At 43.6% G+C, this 7570-nt stretch overlaps 1 long non-coding RNA gene across 1 annotated transcript in view; it reads right to left on the bottom strand.

Moving 5' to 3' along the window:
- Nucleotides 1-469: 469 nt before the first annotated feature.
- LOC133363359 (uncharacterized) overlaps nt 470-7570 on the bottom strand; it is a 54565-nt gene continuing 47464 nt past the window's right edge. Inside the window, exon 3 of the long non-coding RNA XR_009757664.1 lies at nt 470-601. This is a non-coding gene — a long non-coding RNA (uncharacterized LOC133363359). The remainder of the gene's footprint in view (nt 602-7570) is intronic.

Below are 7570 nucleotides of genomic sequence, written 5' to 3'. Positions count from 1 at the left end.
TTTATGCTGAGTGCAACCTAACCAAATACTACTTTCTGATTTACATTACTAAAGTCATGTCATACTCTCATATCACATGAGTGACCAAATTATGGAAACAAGGGTGGAGCTATGCAACAGGAGCAGCCTTGGTTCTAAATGTTTCCCGCTATGTTTTATAGAATGAAATCAATGGGCTGCAAATTGGCAAGATGGTTAGTAGAAGGGTTAAGACATACTGTCTCCAAAGAACTGGAGTCATGAGAGAAAGGGAGATTGGACCTCCTGTAATGAAACCATGTTCTAAAATAAGGATGGGGTGGGGCAGAATGGCAATTGCTTTCATGTCTGACATTCTTTATTTTATTTTGTTAGATTCTCAACAAGTAACACCATCAACTAATTAACAAAAATAACCATGAGTAAATAAGAACCAAATATAAATAGTTCAAACCATACATCACAGTTAATTATGAAGCACAGTTAGCTAATGTTGCTAGATTGATAGCAGTTCTTTTCACAGTTCCTTCAGTCTATTGTACACTCTTTGTTGGCTGACTTTTTTCTTTTCCTCTTCATGCTGGGCTTCTCTCATTGACTCCTCTCCCATTGTCTTTCTGCCCTGTTGTCACAGAGAAATGAACAAATCTGTCAATTTCAGTTTCTCTCCATTTTTCATCTTTCCAATCTTAAATTTCTGCACCAGTCTGTGATTTTTTTTTAAAAAAAGGTTATCATGAAAATCATCAGTATTTTAGTGTGAATTTCTCTTAATATACACATTTTAGTATGCCATTTCCCCATATGTAATGCATTTTGTATGTTATTTTTACTAATATATGCATTTTATGGACTCTTTCCCCTAATATATGCATTTTTATATACAGTATATCGTTTGGCTGGAGAACTGAACTGTACATTTCAGAAAAGTGTGAATTTAGAAAGATATCTGCCTTTGGGTTTCTGTATTGTTTTGGGAAGTGCACATTAGGTGTGAACCAAACTGCATTTCTCCCTAATCCACATTAACCTGTGAACCATGCATGGCTCAGGCTCAATGTTGCATAAAACAGATGCTGTTTTAGCAGCAGTTAGACTGAGCCTTATATAGGAGCTGCAGCTCTGTCTCAGTAGCTAGCTCCGCCTGCACTAAGGTGCCTCTTCACTGGAAAGGGATCAGCTTTCTCCAGCAGTTGTTTACTCTGACAGAGCAGGGGCACCTTCAGTTTCACTGGGACTTCTGAAATGGTGTCTTCTGAGTCAGAGGACAACACAATCCCCATGGGCCAGAGGGGTACTATGTCCACAGGCTCTCCTTGCAGAAGTGCTTCCAGTTGATTAGGTGCTTCTGGGACTGGCCTGAGGGCAACTCCCTCCACCATTCTGGATCCCAAACGTCATCCCCTGCAAGGATGGGTGAGAATTTCAACTCATTTCACAGTTCAAGCGGAATCTACCAAATTAGTACTTTCCAAAAAATATGAGAACCAACACACAGCCATCCATCAAAAATTCTCATTTATTTGAATTTTCAATGCAGTTTAACAACCAACGAATGTGTTAAAAAATGCATGTATTAGGGAAGATATATATTTGAGTGAAAATAGCATGCAGAAACGCATTATGACGAGAAATGGCTTGCAAAAATGTGTACATTAGTCAAAACTGCCTATCACAATGTGTTTACTAGGAGAAATCTGCACTAAAATGCTGGAGAATTTTCATGACTAATTCAGTGAAGAACTGAATTTAGGACTGGAAAAATGAGAAATGAAGAGAAGCCAGAGTCATGACACCAACCAATTCCCCCCTTCCCTCCTTTTCCACAGTCCATGCCTCTCACCAATCCAATATTCTACCAGTGTCTGAGTGTACCCATAATTTCTCTCTTAATAATTGAATTGCTGTTGTTCATCCCTAAGGAGAAAAAATAAGTGCCGGAAGAATTCCTGCTCACTGACAGACCCAGAGGTCTGTGTCAGTGGCAGATGTTTGCAGCCATGCTGGGGAAGACCTGGCATGGATTCAAAGCCACCACCACCACCCCGATTGCAGCATGGCCATGCACACTGTGTTGCGCAGGGGGCAAGGCAGGATGGCTATTTCAGCCCTGCTCCACCTTCCCTTGGCCTCTTTCTGGTCTCGCGCAACACAGAGCAGGTCGTGGGTCCAGCAGCCTCCACTTCAGGTTTTGGTTTTAGGATTCCAGTTATTGGGGAGCATAGGCCCTACATGTCAGGGAATCTGAAGTCAGTAGTTGGAATGGAAACAGTGGTGCAGGAGAAAATAGATAACGAGGTAGCTGAGGGACGGGTCTTGGGTCCATTTGATTACCATCCTATGCCCACTTTAAGGGAATTCCCTTGGGCATAGTTCCTAAGACAATATCGCCTCATTCATCACCTGTCTTACCCTAGGGGACAGTCAGTGAATGATGCTATTCCCGAGCATTTGTGTTCGGTGCATTACGCTTCCCTTGACAGCACAGTTGTTATGGTTCGGCAGTTTGGCCCAGGCACTGTAAGTGTGATATTAAGTCAGCTTTCCACCTCCTGCCAGTCCAACCTTTGGATTTTAATCCATTGGGATTTTCATTTAAGAGTTTGTTTTACGTAGATCAAGCTCTGCCCATGGGATGTTCTATTTCATGTTCAGCTTTTGAATGTTGTAGTACATTCCTTGAGTGGGCTCTCAGGCAGCAGGCCTGCTGTAATGCTGTAGTGCATTATCTTGATGACTTTCATTTTGCTGGTCCTGCTGTTTCACAGCAGTGTAGTCAGCTTATGTTGGCATTTGGGAAGGTAGCGGAAGAGTTAGGGCTGTCTTTGGCCAGAGAGAAAACTGAGGGCCCTTTGCCTGTCCTTACCTTTTTGGGTATTGAGCTTGACTCAGTAGCATAGGCTTGATGTTTACTGGGTTACCAGGTTGACAACATGAAAGGTGCTAAGAAGGCTACCCTCAGGGAGCTTCAGGAATTGGTAGGGCATTTCGTGTGTAGGGTCATAGTACCTGGCAGGGCATTTTTGGGTAGGATTTGTGACCTGATGAAGGGCCTCAATAGGCCTTATCATCGGGTTAGAATTACCAGGGACATGAGGGATGATTTGCTATTTTGGTCACAATTTTTGGATCAGTTTAATGGGGGTTTTTTGGCGTAGGGATTTATTATTGGAAGCTGAGTTGCAAATTCACTCTTTCGCCTCTGGGTCTTTAAGGTTTGGGGTTATTTTTTGGGATAGCTGGTGTGTGGAGACATGGCTGGTGGCCTGGGCTGAGACTGGCATCACTAGGGATTTGACCTTTTTGGAGTTTTTTCCCACAGTGGTTGTGGTACATCCTTGAGCAGCTGATCTGGCTAACTCCATGGTGCATTTTTGGTGTGATAAACAGGCCACAGTGCACATTATCAACTCTCTTACTTCTAGGAATGCTAGAGTGATGGTTTTGGTACATGCTTTTGTAACTTAAAATTATTTTTCTTGCTTGCCATACTCCTGGTCTGGTCAATGGCATGGCTGATGCCCTCTCTCACCATCAGATGGGAAAAAATGAAGGAAAATCAACCAGTGCCTGAACCAGTTCCCAATGTGCTCTTCAGCCAATTCAGGAGGAGGAGGAGGAGGAACATGTTATTTGTTATCTAATTTAGAGAATTGTTATTTAATTTTGAGAATTGTATTATTTTATTGATGTATTATGTTCTATTGATGTATTGTTATGTTCATTTTCTTTTGTAAGCCGCCTTGAGGGCCTTTTGGCCGTAAGGCGGGGTATAAATTTAATAAATAAATAAAAATAAATAAATAAGATGTCACATTTTGGGGAGTTTGCCCCTTTGGTTCTACCAGAGCTGATGTAGGTGGCACAATGGGAACTTGATAGTTTGAAGCTGAGAAGGCCATACTGTTGTCCCTTGCTACCAGTACTAGAAACTCCTATATAAGAGCAGGTAGGGAGTTTGACAGTTTTTGTTTATGCAGGGGGTATTCACTCCTTTGGCCTATCCCAGTGGATTGGTTGGTGGAATTTTGTGTGGTTCTTCACCAGCAGGGAGTTTTGGTGAAGACCATTAGGGGTAAGTAAGCGGGGATTGGATTTTTGGCCAAGGTCAGGGGAATACCTAACTTCTCAGGTGATTTTAGGATAAGGAAGATCCTTGAGGGGTGGACCCAGGTGCATCCTCCTGCACCAGATACCGGTTGCCCTATTTTGCCTACTATTTTGTCGGGCCTTCATCGACTTTGGGTGGTTTGATATAGTCCCAGCTATGAGGCAGTTTTATTTCATGCAGTTGCTGTTATAGTGTTTTGGGGGGCTTTTCACATGGGATAGTTGCTTCCCTTGTCTAGAAATGACAGGTTCGGTTGGGCTTTGGAGGTGATGTGATGTGATGGTGAGCGGCAGCTATGCCTGCATTCGGCTGCGCAAGTCAAAGACTAACCAGAGAGGGTGAGGAGCTTATCACTTTGACCTCTTCCGCTGTTGATGGGCTGTGTTCATTCCAGGTATTAGGTTTGTTTTTGTGCCTTAGGGGTAAGTCTGGGGTTTTGTTGTTTTGCCACCAGGATGGTCACCCTTTGACTAGGTTTCAGTTTTGGTCCATCACCAGACGGGCCTTGTCATGTTTGGGTCTGGATCCTGGGCTGTTTGGTGCACATTCTTTCAGGACTGGTGTGGCCTCTACAGTAGCTACCTTAGGATTTGGGAGTACAGTGATACAGGCAGTGGGGTGCTTGCGATCGGGTGCTTTCCATGCTTATGTCAGGCCAATCAAGGGCCCACATTGACCATTGCACTAAGGAGTGTGTTGTTAATTGTTGTTTCTGATTTAATAGGTTGAAGGGTGCTGGAGAGAGTCAAGGTACTCATTTGTAGCCACAGCATGGTGTTCTGGGCCAAGAGGAGGGTGTCACAGACCAGGCATGGAATCCAGTTGGGGCTCAGCCATTGCACTTCAGTCCAGTGGCTGGGTAGGCATGGCATGCTGTGGGAATGCCTCCTACCAACGCTTTTTGATGCTTCATTGGTGCAGCACCCTCTACAGGTTTTGGTTATCCATTTGGGAGGCAATGACCTGGGAATGTTGAAGGGGAAAGGCCTTATCATTCAGGGTTGCCTGGACTTTGAGGCTATACATGGAAGGTGGCCTGTGACCATGATTGTTTGGTCCAATATCCTCCCCACAAGGATTTGGAGGGTAGGGATTGACCCCAGGAGCCTGGACAAGGCTTGTAAGAAAGTAAATAGGGAGGTCCAGCTTGCCCTTGCTGATATGGAGGGTGAGGTGATACATCATCTGGAAGTGAAGTGTGGCAAGGCTGATCTTTACTGGCCAGGCGCTGGTCATATGTCTGACTTGGGTAATGATCTGTTTCTGACTGATCTGCAAGATTGCCCTGAATGTAATTATTGGCAGCAGGTGGTGAAAGAGGGACTAAGGTGATGTTTGTCATCTTTTGTGGTAGTTATGTGTGGGAATATCACAGGGTAGGGTTTGGTGAGCACCCTTAGGGACCCTTTAAGGTGATAGGTGGAATCTGAGGCTTGCCTTCCAGGTTGTGTGGCCTGTTCACAGGATAAGGCTCACCTTTGGGGCTATCCTGTAACACCCACTCAGAGTTGTGTGGCCTGAGGGGTGGTGGATCAGGAAGGCCTCCTTAACCACCCTGTGGGGATGGGGCCCAGCTTGTACCACCCCGTTTTCCATGGCAGGGTGTCCTCGCCCATTTGTGTAAGAGTTCAGTCCCACACTTTTCTGTGCAGATCATTTGTTATACAACTAAGCACTTAATTGGCTTTATTTAAATATATGTGGCCCTTGATTTACCCACCCCTCATCTTGTCTTGCCTCTTCATTTCCCAGCTATGGGCTGCAATGTTAGTTTCATGTCAAAAGTATAGCCCTCTTAACATATCCTAGCTCCTGTGTAGAGCAACATGGGAACAGGGTTCAATAGCACTCAATTGCTCTGATCCCGATATTAGGTACATTGAGAAGTCCCACCCCCTTGGAAATTACATGTATGGTGTGAATTGGGGTTCCAGGTCATGTGGAAGCTTTCAGATGTACACCTGCACACATGAAGGCTCTCTGTCTTCAGACATTTGTGCTGTATGCATGATTGCCATGGGTAGGGGCTTCTTAATGTGTGATGTCAGGGGCAGGGTTACTCTAGGTCACCCCTCTCCCGTGTTGCTGTACACAGGAGTTAGAATGTCTGAAGAGGACTGAGGAGTGGATTAAATTAATAATAATAAAAATCTCTCTTACTCATTACAAACTAAGTAAAAGTTACAGGGATAAAGGTGCTGAACTAGTAAATTGGGTTCCTTTGGGAGGAAATGTGGGATACTAAACAAACAAAAAACAAAAATTCTAAACAGTGGCAACAAATTATTAATTAATTCATTTTTTAAAAAAAAACACCATCAGCTCCTAAGCCAAACAAGACTCCCAGCCAATATCTTACAAAGAAGAGTAATCCCTGTCCACATTTACAGTCTAAAAGACATGACACAAGAAGGAAAGCAAATTGAAGGGAGTAGGGAAACCTGCAAACGTAGGCACTAATTCTTTGTTTCAAAGTTCTTAGAAGGACCATCTGGAATGAAAATAGAGTTGAAGGAGAGGAGACAAAAGTAGCACAGCTTCCCTTTTCTTCCTCCCTTGGCTACAGCCTGATGTAAGGGCTGTTTCCAGGTGACAGCTGAAGGAGGGAGGAACTGGATGGAACTGAGTTATCAGCAGAACTGTTTGTGGCTCTGTTTCCTTTGACTCCCTCTGCTACAGCCTGGTGGAATTTACAAACCTGTTATCTGAAAACATATTCAGCATCACCAGAGATGACCCTTGAGATAACTTTCATATCAGTGTTTCAGTTCTGCTGACAGTGATTATGCAATCAAATCTCCTGCAGGTATAGCCAGACATCTTATGCCCCCCCTTATGATGTGTGGCTGCTTGAGTAGTGTGCAGTCTTCAAAGGAAAGGTGAACATAAGCAACAAAATTCAGGCAAATGTGCAAAAGAAGTACAGAAGACCTGGAGATGTAGAGATCAGATCGTTCATGAGGGTTATTCTCTTGAATGTCAAGGAATGGACATTCTGATCTAATTATAAACCCCAGGCAACAGAAAGAAGTTTAACTGAGCTTCGTTTTTGACCTGTCAGTAAAGAAACAGTGAAAAGGAGGAGGAAAATATTTAGACAAATGAATGCAGTGGAGTCATTGTGAGAAAAATGAGGAAAATATTGCTGGCTAGGAAAGACTTGTTCATTAAGATAACCCAGTGGTTTTCAAACTGTGTTCCTTCAGTGGAAACTAGGGGCTAGGGACATAAGAAAGCATCCATTTCTTTCCTGACTCATGTACATCTCATGCAGCACTGTTTCCATTCTGTTACAGTTCAGCTTCAGACAAAAACTATGTTAGTCAAGTGTCCACTGTTGCAGAATTGTATGCAATGAATCATGTTATCATTACATTATTCCACACCATTCATTTCAGTGCAAAGGAAACAGAATGCAGATGAGGGAGGGAAGGTTACGTACTGACTGAGAACTGAAAACAACAACAGTGAATGCCAATA

This window comes from Rhineura floridana, chromosome 1, assembly GCF_030035675.1.
Source record: "Rhineura floridana isolate rRhiFlo1 chromosome 1, rRhiFlo1.hap2, whole genome shotgun sequence".
Lineage (NCBI taxonomy): Eukaryota > Metazoa > Chordata > Lepidosauria > Squamata > Rhineuridae > Rhineura > Rhineura floridana.
Note: the sequence above shows the minus strand (reverse complement) of the source record. Positions and strands in the feature narration are given on the sequence as shown.